The following is a 14868-nucleotide window of genomic DNA, read 5'->3' as shown; positions in this document are numbered from 1 at the left end:
TTAGCTTACTAGTGGGTTACAGTGTGAGCTATCGGTTAAACTCCCAACGAAATCATTTCCTGGTGCCCTGAACCTTTGTAAAATTAGAAAATAACAGCTTTCACTTACTGCTGCTCTTTAACTTTAGGGTTTAAACCACAATAGTTAAAACATCTTTGAGAAACACCACTTAGATTAAGAGCTAATACATGGAATTCCTTCCTTAAATGAAGTTCTAGGACAAACTCCTGGTGAACAATTAGAAATCTCTTTAATAAAATACCACACTGATTGGTAAATTAGCTTCTGTGCATTAGGATCTGGAAAAATTTTGACTCACCGTGGCAGGGCCCTACCGTATTATTTTTCTTTGCTTACATTCCTTTCCCAAATGACTGAGGAAGTTTAGAGGATCGAATTACTCAGTGTCAAAATCATAAAGGGGGGTTCAGGATGAAACTAACTATGTTTGATACTTCCCATGTGCCAAGTAAACAGGACAAGCGTGAAGTAGCCACTCTCATATACTTAATCTTGCAACTCTGCTCTTTCACTTTGTCAGATAAAGAAATAAGGTTTAAACTAGAGGATGTATGTATCTTATCCATGATCACAGACCAAGGACATAGCGGAGGCTGGACATTATCATATTGGTCTGATATTAAAATGCCTACTTATATTTTCATTCCACACTGCCTTTCAGTTTACATTAATTATCAGAAGCCATAACCTTGATTAGAAAATCCTGAATGTCCATTTTGAATCTGGTATTGCTTTGGGAGGAACCAAGGGAGTTTGCTCAGCATAACCTTTTATGATATGTGTTTGCAGTAACTATTTTAATTTCTTAAAAAAATAAATAAATCACTTTGCTTACATGAGCAGTTAGTTTTACAGATTCTCACACTCATGAATTACTATTACTGTCACTATAAGCCTGGCAGCAAATATAGAGGGAGTGATATAGTTAAGGACAAGCACGTCACCAAGAGTAAGGATTAGAATTTATACAGTTCTAAATGATAGCATACTTCTTTGTAGCACAGGCAATAATCAGAATGATTTATTTATAAACTAAAAAAAGAACTTTATGAATCATTTTCATTTTACCAGCTTTAAAATCTATTTGCAGAAAATCAAGCTAGAATCACAGGCCCCCCCCCCCCAAAAAAATGAGAAAAGAATTTCTCATTCTCTCAGACTTCAAAAATGGCATGAGTTGGACTCAAGTCTTTTTCCATGTGGCTCATCTTTAATTATCTTGGTCTAGTAGGTGGATGATGACAGCTCCTAAACCTTTGAAAATAATAAACAAGAATTGACCCTACCTTAAATTCTAGTAACCCACCTCACACATCAACAGAACTACTCTGCGTATGAGAAAATAAGTGAAAATATAAACATGGTATGCTTGACATTTTAGAGCATCCTTGGAGAGCTGCTGATTTGTAATTCAGATCACATAGCATCTTTGATTTCTCCCACTTGCCCATGCCCTTTCTCCACCCCTCCCCCCTCAAAAAAAATAAAACACAAAAGCTTTATCTGCAAGGGATGGAAAGCAACTCAGGAATCTGTGCAGAGACTATCCATCACATTTCTGTCTTAATTGAATGACACCAGAATGAGATCGATAAAATGTAACAAGAGACAGCTTTGCATTTCCACACTCACTTATGCCCCCTCTCTATTACTCTCAGCCACTACCGTGACCAGAAAGTCCAAGTATAGAGCATGAACCCTGCTGCCAGGCAAGCTGTTAGGATATGAATAAACTTGTCAGAGAAACAACAAAACTTATAAACGTTCGAAGGGAGCTGGGGAGACAAAAGGTTATTAAAGGAGTATTGAATAGGCTTCTTTAAAAAAGCAATTTCATAGATGTATTCTCACCCCTAAATCACCTCCTCACATGCAATGTTTCAGTTAGATAATCTCAACAGCTCTCCCTGTGCCTCCAAGATTTCTGGAGAATCCATCAATGGCACAGGCTCAAAAGCACATGTGGTGACATCTCAGCTCAAATCTGCAAGTCCCACAATAAATGTCGGGCAGCTGTGATGTCCGTGCGTACAAGGTTCCTGAGATCTCCAATGCATTATTGATAACCTCATCACTCTGCTAAAAGCAGGGGCTGACACTGTTATAATCTCAGCCTTCTCCTGAAGAGCTCTGGCTGTGCCTGGGAATCGATCACAGGAAGAAGTAAACCAAAGAGCAAACCTGCACATGTGAAAACCATGGAGGTTAAGAATTGCCTCCATTTGCTTTACTCTGAATGTGTTAACTACAATCACGTGGCCTGCTGTGGTGTTTTTATACCTTGGACAGTTTACAAGGGGGGCACACTCTACGCTACATGTTGTAATAATTCATTTAATGTCCCACATCTTGAGCTTATTAGAAGTTATCCCTACAATAAAAGTCTGTATGTTAAAATATAAATGTCTTTAACTCAATTTCCAAAAAGGCAGGGTTTTTTTCTTCATTCCCGTAAATTTTCTCTACATCATTCTAAACTTGAATTAGATATAGGTGACGGCTCTGTCTTCATACAACTTCTTTCCGTTGCCATGTGACACCTTATGAAAGATATGTACCAGCACAGGTACTCTATATAATTTTATTCTTTTAGATAATAATGCAAGATTATAGCATGTGTTAGTGCCCGACTTCTTTATAGTTTTTTATTTTATTTAAATTATTTTCAAAAATGATATATTAATATGACACAATATAAATGTCACATCTCATCCTAGGTAAGTTAAAGAGAAAATCAGAGATATATCCAGAGCACAATTTAGAGCTGGAATATTTACTAGGTGAATACTTGAAGATAAAATCTTAAGTAGCCTGTCTTTGCTGTTAAAAAGAAGAGAACATTATTTTCTTAGCTGGTAGGTCACTAGGTAATTTGCAAAATGATCATTAGTCACAGGTTACTCCTGGATTCTAGAGCAAATGAGCTTGCAATTCTTTCATTATTTGTGAATGAAAACAGCAGGTCATATAGAACAAAGGGCAAAACATATATAATTTTTCATTTTACCTGTAGACATTGGTCACCTGAAGCAGGAGTTGATGGCTGCCTGCCTAGGAAGGGACACGGCATGCATTAATGAACCTGTTTCATCCACTTTTTACTTGTTGAGGCCTGTGTTTGATATCATGTAAATTTCCTCCAAATGACAGATTGTGACATTGCACAACACAGAATAAGGTCCCAGAAAATGCGGACGGAATAGGAAGAGTAATAGTATATTCTCTATACATATATGCACATATTGTAAGCCAAAAAATTGTCACTCAGTACATTCTAAAGTAGGTAAAACTTAAAGCGCCTCAAGGCTTACCATATTGTTTCAGTATGATGTATACTTTTTATGTAGTCATTGCCCACTTTTCCAAATGCAGCAGGAGCTTAACCCTTGGGAAAAGACAAGTTTCATGGAATATGGAACTTATTTAAGCAACATAAACTAAAACTAGCTTGGAACAAATATGTTCTACCTCCGGTCATTTTTTATTTCGTGTATTGCTATGTACTTCGGTTAGTGGGCAATACATTTAGCAGTAAGAGAATAAGGCTATTTCTGCTATGAACAAGCACATCACTGGGGAAAAAAAATCAAAATATAATAAACCACACCAGAGTTTGGTAGCGCCAGAGTGGGATCTGGCCATCCTGACACGCATACACCTCCCTTCGGGGAAATTGGTGTTAACCCCACCTATGCCATATAGGTCAGAGGCTAGGAGCTAAACGCAACTGTTTGTACTGAGAGTTCACACGAAGAACATAAAATGCTGTAGGGTGCTTCCTATTGTTGATGTTATTGTGCGGGGGTTGTTTTTAATTTTTAAAATAAGGCGATGGCTAATTAGGGGTGTCGGCACAGCTTGGACTGATGAAGAAACCGATTACAAATATAAAAGACTTCTGGGGCCAAAGCAGTCAAAAATGCTGACTGCTACCCGTGCTGGACCCAGCAGTGTCTACATGGTTGTCAAGGATGATTATGCGAGAAGCAGACTGGATTTATTAGTTTTTTTCCTATAGGATTCAAATGCCCATGGATGTGGCTCATGATATTACCAAAGTCCCAGTTCCTTCTCTCGTGTTTTCCCTGAACATTTAGAATACTCAAGAAAGAAAAACCTCACCCTGTGGTCCTCTCCAGAGTCTATGATAAGGCAGCATGAATAAAAGAGGAAACTGATCTTCCCTAAGTAACTTTTATAAAACTTGATCATTCTTAAACCATAAAGACAGTCTCTAACTTGGTCATTTCTCACATTCTATATATTTGAAACTGACAAGAAACAAGAAAACATATTGGATATACACCAATAAGATGGAAAAGGAACAAACTGAATTTTACTTTGGGGAATTTATTTTCTAGAGTATAAAAAAGAAAAGAAGAGAAAAAGAATCTTTGTTTTATCCTATGGGGTAACCTATTGAAATGCAGCATCTAAACATAGTTAATGTTTGTGCATTGTCCCCTCAGAGTATTCTTCATTTAGGAGATGTGCATTTATTACAACATGTTACAAAAGAGCCTGAATGGGTATTCAAACCACTGCTGTAATCAAAAGATTCTTTTCTCAAGGAAACAACCACAGATTTTTATAGTTTTTGCACTTTGCTATGGACATTCTAAAATGACAGAAAGATTCTCATTTGTATGTCCCCCCCTCTGAAAGCTATTGAATTGTTCTGGTTTTGTACAGTGTAGAACAATCCTGTAATAATGAAACATTTCAACTTTGTACAAAAGGTGAAGCTTTCCATTTGAAGTTTTTCTTTAACAGAAAAAAAAATAGAGAAAACGGGCTGACAGCTTTAGAAAATTTAAACAATTCCCCTTGCCAAGATCCGTATTTCGTGAGTTTTCTCTGATTTCAGATTTGGTGCGTATGTGTCGTGCTAACAATGAATGCTTTCAATTTCAGCATTCAGTTAGTTTCTTCTCTCTCTGCTCAAACTGATCTTCACCTTTTAATAGGCAATTATTTTTCTAAATGCTTCTTAAAAACTTTTTTCAGGATGATTGTGAAACACTCAGCCCCGAGTTAGACATTATGGATGCATTTGAAACAAACTGAGGACATTGTAAACTGCAAAATACACTTGATTGGTGAAACATCTTAGAATAAGGAAAACGTAAGAAGGCTATACTTCAAAGTATTAGATAACTTTTGGAACTTACAAATTCATAACAATCACAGAGGAATCAGTTGAGAAGAATTCTTTTAAGGAAAAAAATGAGCACAGCAGTATTGGCTACAATTGTTTTCGTGGGACAGGTAGTGTTATACTATTTTCTCTCATCAGCATTAAACCTCACTTCAAAAAATAGCATACTCTCTCATTTTCTCTCTTCATAACCTATGACCTACAGGAACATACTTCTCTATGTTGGAAAAAACCCATAAAACCAAGCTTTTATAACCTCAATTGTTTGTATATATTTTCATTTGAGATATAGTGCTTCAGAAACCATTCTCGTGTGGCAAAACAAAACAGAAAAAACTAGTTAGAAAACAAGAATAAATAGTATTCTATATTTTATGAGAATCAATGTAACTATCAGGCATGAAAAGAAAGACATGGCCATCTAGCCCTGTGACATCTTACAAAAGTGCTTTTAGCAATGCTAATTTCAATGTCGCAGACACAAATAGAATAATGAAAATGCGTGTGGCTAAGCAGTTGAAATTTGTAATTGTGATATTTTATAGATGATTCCAAGGGATTCAATTCAAATCACAAAGATCAGTTATGTTTCACGAAACCAACTAAACCTATAATAAAAGCTCCTTTCAATTTCAATGTTTTAAAATTAATTTCTGACAGGCTGTTTAAAAGACTTGTTTAATTATTAATAGAAACAATTTATCTCATAGATTCTTTTAAAAAGTTGCACTAGATATTATCTACCACTGATTTAACACAGAAGGTAAGACACAGAACATGGCTGAGCCAATACTGCAGAGATCCTAATTAGTATCATGCTATAGAAAAACAATGAAGTGATTTTGTCACCAATTACTGACAATTAGCCTAAGTACAACAGTTAATTTCATGGAAATAAAACCAGTATAAAATGAAAGGAACAAAACCTATCATAATTAATAGCATTTGCTTGCATTCCTCTACTGGTTATTTAATTCATGAACCATAAGTTTTGAAACAACTTGAACAGTTAAACACGTATGTAAAATTCAAGAGTCCGTGTATCTGGGCTTTCAGATTTTTTAAGCATCTGTGGAAACAAGTATGTAGCAACAGAATTATGTAGATCAAATTTTTATCCCCTAAACCTAAATACATCATACTTCCACAGTGTGCATTTGTTAAACAATAAAATCTAGTATATTAGGTTGCAGAGAAATATCTTGTGATAGCTTGTCAGTATCCTGTTGTAATACAACTAAATACAGCCAACTGCCGATAATTGTAGAAATGTTACAATGTTAAAAGTTCCTAGTCTCCCTTTGCACTTTTGTCTCCTCAAACTTTCCTCTCCACTTGCTTCTTTTTGTAACGCAGCACTGTGGTCTGTGCTGATGAGCATGGGGATGTCCGGGCTTGTGCCCCCATGTCAGTTTCATCTCCGGCATTAGCCCTGCCACAGGTTTCAGAGTTACAGTGTTACAGTCATCGGGAAGTCAAATCAAGCTTCCAAATGTGGTTCTAGCTGCTTCTAAAGCTGAAAAGGATTCATTTTGCAAGGTACCTACCAATCAATAAAGTAAGAACAATTCAAGGCCAGTGACTTTAAAAAGCTAAACTTCAGAAAATGTACCCTCGCAAATATTTTTCTAGTTTCAACAAGTTCCAAAAACAAAACTTTAAAACCTAACAAAACATCACTATAAACTATTGCCTAATAAACAGCCACATAGCTTTGCAAACTTTAGGTACACAAATAAACATTTTAGAGGTTTTTGGCCACGCGGAGATAAGATCCTCTCTGGGGAGACGACTAGAAACTGCTCGCTCTTTTGTGCAGACTCCTGGAATGTGCTTGCTTTTCATTTCTTTCTTTGTGTCTGGCACACTGGCCTCACAGGCAGTGTCTTAAGCCATGCAGGGTCAGGGCAAACAGAGAAGTGCATTCATGGACAGATCAAGTTGATGTGAGAATCTGCTCCTCTGTTGCCCTCAATCTCCATATGAATTGTTAATAAAATCTCAGCCTGAATGCTCATCACCCCAACCGTGGGGAAGTCATGCAGAGAATCCTCTAGTTCAGAAAAACAAGATTTCTTTATCTTTTTCATCCTTCGCCAGCATTCGTGGGAATTCTGCCATGTAACCTCCTCCTGAACCACCCCCCCACTACCCCCACCCCACCTCTCTCCACAACTCTCCTGGTCGCACCTGATCATCAGGGAAGGCGGGGAGCTAAAAGACAAAAGAAACATTCTGACACCCACAGCAAATCTACCACAACATCAACTTTGCCTCTGCAGTAATTTGCTGCTGTAAAAACCTTCAGGCAAAAGGAAATATCAATGCTTAATTTTTTCCAGTTTGTGTCAAACAGCTGGAAAGACTTTCCCATAGCTTTATGACACCACATGAACTAGAGAGCCACAGATATAATAAAAGGTCACATATAAAGCGAAGAACAGAGTCATACCCTAATTAACTGGATATCTCCATGCAAATACTGGACAGGAACAAGACTCGATGTGTGTTGCAGGCAATCTTGCGTGTGTCTTCTAACCTTGCTACAGGCTAGCTGGGCCTCTTGTTTCCTCTGCTTTTGCTCCTTGCAAACTGTTTTAATATCGAACGCTTTTCAGAGGGATGGGCTGATGAACGAAAACATGAATTTCCTGCCTGCCCTTTAAGGTGGGTTAAAGGGGGTGCTAGCAATCAATTACAGAACAAAAGAACAACAACAAAAAATGACTTAAGTACCTCAGGAGTGAATGTATTACATTCTTTGCAGTCTATTTTTTTAAACTAAGTGCTTCATTTTTATTCACCCTTATCATGAATAGTAAGCAATATCTATTTTATTTAAAAAAATGAAAAAAGTTTACCCAGTAGCTCCTGAAGGAAATCTACTGTTTTCTACTCAAAAAGTCTTTAAATGCACTTAACTTCCATTTCAGTTGATAATGGTTTTACAAGGAATAAAAAAGTTTGAAATAGCATCAGAATTTGTGCTTCAGATTTTCAAATTGCTTTAACACACTCAGGTCCATTTCAGAATAAAAAGTTCTATTTTCTGCTCTAATTAACATTTTGGCCCTATGAAATCTTCATTTCCTTATTTTATTTTGGTCAACAAAGCAAGATTAACTTCTAAACTCTTTGCACGTAAATTGTTCCAAGGTATCTTTCATTGGATTTTTCTTTCCTGTAACTGCATATGTCAAAAAAGTTGAATACCGTTAAAAAACAAACATTTCTAAAAAATACATAAATAAATGTGATTTGACTAAATATAATGCAAATTTATTTCATCATATATCTAGAAATGTCAGTAGGTAATATTTGTGAAGATAAAAATACACAGACACACACACATAGAGTTTCTTAAAAACAAACAAAGTAAAAGGAACACAAAATGACTCCTTCATCACTCACATAAATAAAGTCATATAAATGTATTATCTCATACAATTTATCCAAAACAAAGTCACATTCATATGCTCTATATCCACAGGTATAACTTTAGTATATGAAACACAGGAATCAGTAGTTCAAAGAATTCTCTTACATAAAATTTAAATCACAAAGTTTGATAAATTTTCAAAACAAAAGTAAACTTAGTTTTGTATTAAACATCCCAGTGTCTCACAGAATTCTATTTAGACATTATGACTTTAGAAATTCCTTAAAGACACAATGGAACTGCAAATACAAAATAAATTTCGGTATTATCCTTTGGCATTGGCATAAGTTATATAATTAATATGTATTATACTGTTTCTGGAAGCAGAGAAATTCCTCCTGTTCTTCACAATATAACTAGATTAAATTAATCTTTAAATATATACAAGTCAGTAATTCAATGAATGTTAAAGACATACTTGCAAAGTTATACAAATACGTGAAAAGAGTTATTTTAGGAAATGGAGAATGATCTGAAATATATATTGCTCTTTTATGTAATAATTACTCAATAAGCTAATTTTGCAGTATTGAATTTAATTGTAGGGCTATGTGAAACAATAATTTTTATTCATAAGATTGTGTTACTGAATTATATCACCTCAAAATTTTAATGTATTCATTTATTTTCATTGATTCCCAAAGGAATAGTAATATTTTAGCACACAATTTATGTTACCAAACCTTGATTTCTATTGTGATGGATATTTTCCAAGAAGCGTGATTTAAAGGTTTGGTGAATTCCTTTTAAGAGTTTGTTTTTCAAAATATGTGTTTTCAAAATATTGGTGTAGTTCTCGAGTAGGGCTCTTCATTCTTTTTCTAAGGAATGTGTCCCATTGATTTCCATGGGCTCCTGCACTCCATAATAGGGTGTAAGAAGAGGCCAAGTTGAACATGCATGTTACCAGGAGTCTTGGAAGGTGGCAACCATAGGGCTGTCATCCGCCCGGAAACCCTGTGAGGCACAGAGAGAGGATTTGCTTCCAATAAATAGCCTGAAGGTGGTAATGAGATGAAGCAATTGGAACTCGAATCCAGACATGTGTATTTACATTCAGAATATAGATAGCAATGTGGTTCCATGATATGAGGTTTAATAAGGCTCTTAGGCAGCCTCCAGCTAAACCCAGAGACAAGTTGGCGCTTCCATATTGCCATGGATGGAAAATTTGTGTCCCTCCAAAATTCGTACATTGAAGCTCTAACCCCCAGTGTGGCTGTATTCAGAGACAGGGCCTCTAAGGAGGTAATCAAGGTTAAATGAGGTCGTAAGGGTGGGGCTCTGATCTGATAGAGTTAGTGTCCTTATGAGTCACCAGAGAGCTCTCTCTCTCTCCCGCGACATACACCTGTCAGAATGGCCAAGTGAGGACATAGGGAGAAAGCAGAGGTCTACAAGCCAGGAGGAGAGCCCTCACCAGAAATGGAATTTGTGGTCACCTTGATCATGGACTTCTAACCTCCGGAACTCTGAGAAAACACATTTCCGTTGCTTAAGCCACCCAGTCTGGTATTCTGTTATAGCAGCCCAAGCAGATTAGCATACATATTAAAACCAACAATAACAACAGCAAATTGTGATAAACCCAGAACTGCATTCTAAGGGTAGTTCTGCTTCATCTATCTCTCCCTTCCTCCAGAGCTAGGTGAGGCGGACAAGAACCTCAATCTGTATCGTGCTTCTGTTGTAAGGTGTTAAGTCTACCACCCACCTGCTGGACAGCTTGGAAATCTTTTTTTTTTTTTTTTTTTGGAGGAAGATTAGCCCTGAGCTAACATCTGCTGCCAATCCTCCCCTTTTTGCTGAGGAAGACTGGCCCTGAGCTAACATCCGTGCCCATCTTATCCTCTACTTTATATGTGGGACGCCTACCACAGCGTGGCTTGCCAAGTGGTGGCCATGTCTGTGCCCGGGATCCAAACTGGCGAACCCTGGGCCGCCAAGAAGCAGAACGTGCGCAACTTAACCACTGCAACACTGGGTCAGCCCTGTAAATCTGTCTATAACCAGCATTATTGATTATATACCTAAACTAGAGAGCACCATGTTTAATTTCTCACAGAGGCATTTTCCTTCAAAATACCTACGTAAGAAAAAAAATCTACAGTGTAATGAGGAAAAGCATGGATTTTAGAGTAAAGGTTTGGGTACAGACCAGCTTTAGCTACCTACTTGTTTTTTGAGCTCGTGTGTTCCTTGACCCATACAAGCCTCAGTAACCTGGGCTGCAAAATGGCAGTAACATCACTGACATCAGCAGGTTGTAAACTAGATGCTGCTAGCAACGTGGTACAAATCTTCATCATTATTGTGGTCACTCTCATTATCAATCACACTTTTCCAGGCCCCCCTAAACTTCTTTCAGTTCAATTAAGATACCGGAAGTCTAGATTTGCATTCACATGTTCTTTTTTTAAAATTTCAGCTTTACTGAGGTATAACTGACATACAAAATAGTAAGATATTTAAAGTGCACATTGTGATAATTTGATATATGTTTACATTGTGTAAGGATTCCCCCCCGTCCAGCTAATTAACACATCCGTCACCTGACATATTTATCTTTTTTTCTTTCCTTTTTGTTTTTGTTGGTGAGAACATTTAAGTTCTACTCTTCCAGCAATTTTCAATTATCCAATACAGTGTTATCTACTATAGTCGCTGTGTTTTACATTATGTCATCAGACTTCATTCATCCTATAGCTGAGTTTGTACCCTTTTACCAACCTTTTATTTTCCCCACCCCAGGGTCCCTGGCAATCACTTTTCTACTTTCTGGTTCTCTGAGCTGACTTCTGTGTTTTTCAGATTCCACACAAAAGTGATGCTATGCAGTATTTGTCTTTCTCTGTCTGGCTTATCTCACTTAGCATAATGCCCTCCAGGTTCATTTATCTTGTTGCAAATGGCAGGATTTTCTTCTTTCTCATTGCTCAATAATATTCCATTGTGTGTATATATCCCATCTTCCTTATTCACATGTAGATTGTTTGGAATCTACACATGAATGAAAACACTTAGGCTGTTTCTGTATCTTGGCTATTGTGAATAATGCTGCAATGAACATGGGAGTGCAGAAATCTCTTCCATATCCTGTTTTCATTTCGTTTGGATTTATACCCAAAAGTGGAATTTCTGGATCATATGATAGTTCTATTTTTATGTTTTTGAGGAACTTCCATATTGTTTTACACGGTAGCTGAACCAATTTGCATTACCAAGGATTCACATAATCTTAATTCCTTCCTATAATCACCTTCACAGAATGATTTTTTAGTATAATGCCTGAAAATTTCTTCAAAGTTCAGTATGAGAAGGAGCCGTATCTTGTCCTGACGGTAGGCTGTTTCTGAGGACTCCTTCAGTTACACGATCTTTTAAAAGCAACGGTGGAGTCCTCCACTCACGTTACAGGAGGTATGTGTGTTACCACAGTTTGTTTTCATCCTGACATCAGGAAGTTTACAATAAATGACTACATGACCTTTATGAGTGGCACAGTCCCACTTTTATTCTCTTCATTCAGTTTTTTCCTTTTTCATTTCTCTCTGTACTGCTCTTTCAGGAATGTTCAGATTTGGGTAGAGACACATATTTAGGAAGATGGATTTAGACAGTCAAAGGAAGTTAAAATCATGGAACTCTAGGATGAGACTGTGGTGTTCAGAGCCTGGCCTCTTATTAGCTGAGTGACCTTGGACAAATTGCTAATCCTTCTTGGTTTCTTCATCAGTAAAATAGGCGTAATCTCAACAGATTAGGGTGAGAATTAAATGAATTATTACACACTCTCCAGAAGAGTGTTTGGGATATTAATCAATATATGTTAGTTGCTGTTAATACTGTGTCAAAATAGGCACCGTGCATGTGAAAAAGTCTAGCTTAATCAAATAAAACAGGAAAATGTTGACTGATCATAAGAGATATAAAGAAATATGAGAATATGAGGTTTGCACTCAAATATATTAAAATTTAATTGGTAGAATAAATCCACTTATTAAAGGACTTTTAAGGAAAAATAAAGACTTCTGCCACATGATTAATTTATAAATAAAACATACAGATGATAGAGTGATGCTTAAGGATTTTCAGAGAGTGTTCTTCAGACAGGAGACTGTGTTACTAAGTTATTGCTGATGCTCTGATAATGGACCAACATGGTTGTAGGAAACAATATGCTTCCTTTTGTTTAAAAATGGAAGTTGAAAGAAGGTTAAGGGTATTTTAAGAAAAATTTGAAAAGTGATTATTTGAGCCATAAAGATTATGAAGTTATCAAAATACTCATAATAATTGTCAAAAACACACCACATCAGCAGGTTCTAGATGGAATATTTTGAAGCCATTTAAAAATTCCATGGAGCCATATAAAAGAAGATATTCTATTTCTAGCTGCATTTCTGTCTTTTCTACTACTATACATTGCTTTAACAGTCATAGTGAAGGCTTTATAAGTGTGGTCCACTCTTGCTATTAATTTAAATATTGCCCTCTATTCTCATTTCAGTAAGAAAATACATTATATGTGAAAATATAAAGGGTCAGACAAAACATCTAAAATCTTATTCTGGTTTATCTTCATGCTTCTACAGTATACAATGTTAAACTAGTTATTTCAAACGAAACTCTATGAGCTAATTTGCTTATAAGATAGTATAACTATTATAAGGAAAAATGAGATATCATTCTTCCAAATTGAAGCTGCTGAACTTGGACTAAAATGACTAAAACGGTGCCTACTCAACACAAGCATCACATGAACTATATCCTTGCCACAGTTCCACAAAAAATTATTGCCTCTAAATTGTAATATTAACGTTGCTAATGTAATTTTATTCAATAGTCTATCACTTTTCAGAAATAATTGCATCTGCCAATGGAATCAAAGTACTAGTTTAGCTATAAGTGACATCAGAAGTGAATGCCGGATAAAATCCAACAGCAGGTGAGATGGTTAAAACACAAAGGTTTCCCCAAAATTTCACAACTGAATTTTCACAGGATTTTTTTGTTGGTTTGAAAAAATAAACTCTCAAATTGTTTTCAAAATATTTTGAATCTTGCAGTTCACAATATGCATTTGTCCAGGATGCCACTCTTTTATTTTTGAGTATGCAGATAGTTGAAGAATTCCATCCCATCCGTGTGGCTTATTGAGCTTTATTTAACTCTAGAGATGTTTGCTTCCCAAGGAGTCCCAAGGCCTGTGGACCTCGTGTGCTGTGTCAAGAATAAGTAGAATCAGGTCACAAGAGACTCAAATGCAGAGTCCAGGCAGCTCTGTTGGATTCTGTTTGACAGAACATATTCCCCTACACTCCCACAGCTACAATTCAAAAGTAAGCTCTAAATATAGAGGGTTCTGGTAAAAAATTCTTTAGCCAAAATTAAGGCAAAATTTTTGGATTATGGAAGAAAAAAGCATTATTTATAGATGACAATGACAAAGTTTCATTATCTTTATGAAATATGAAACTTGCTAAAATATGGGTTACATAGGTATTGTGTATAAGCTTATGGTGTAATTGAATGGCATATGTGAAACATAACAAAATAAATACAAGATAACCAGTTGAAGTAGAATTTAAGAAACAAAAGAATACACCCACTTCATAGAAAGGGTAGTTTAAATGATGCCTAATTTAATAAGAATAATTTAACAGGTGTGAACATAACTATCATCAGTACCCAAATCATCGCAGCTAACACTGAGCACCTATATCCTGGGAATTATTAGTTGTGTGACACATAATATTTATTGAGGTTTTTGACTGTCGCTTTTTACATGCATATTGTGTGCTAAGTAAACTATTTACCTCCAGGAAAAGATTAAGAAGACTCATGATAAAATCTTCATCTCAGATCATGAGGGAACTATTATTTTCTCCATATTTGGAAGATGTGAAAACTGAGGCTTGCACTGGGTGAGTGACTTGTCAAACATGGCATAGCAAATAAGAGGAAGAGAATGGACACTAATTCATTGTGTGGACTCCAAAGCCCATTTTTTCAAAAACCTGATGGATTGAGCAAAGAGGTGAGCATTATCAATTCAAACTCCCTTGCTTTCCTATATAAAGATCTTGGTCATTTATTCATTTTCTCCCTATGTTCTCTTGCCCTTCTGTGTGTGTGTGTGTGTGAGTGTGTGTATGTGTGTGTGTTGGTGGTAATGATGATAGTTTCTTGGTATTTTCTTTGACATAAAAGTTTGGGAATTTGGTAGGTTGGAAAATTACTTGAAAGA

Source organism: Equus quagga, chromosome 21 (genome assembly GCF_021613505.1).
Source record: "Equus quagga isolate Etosha38 chromosome 21, UCLA_HA_Equagga_1.0, whole genome shotgun sequence".
Lineage (NCBI taxonomy): Eukaryota > Metazoa > Chordata > Mammalia > Perissodactyla > Equidae > Equus > Equus quagga.
Note: the sequence above shows the minus strand (reverse complement) of the source record.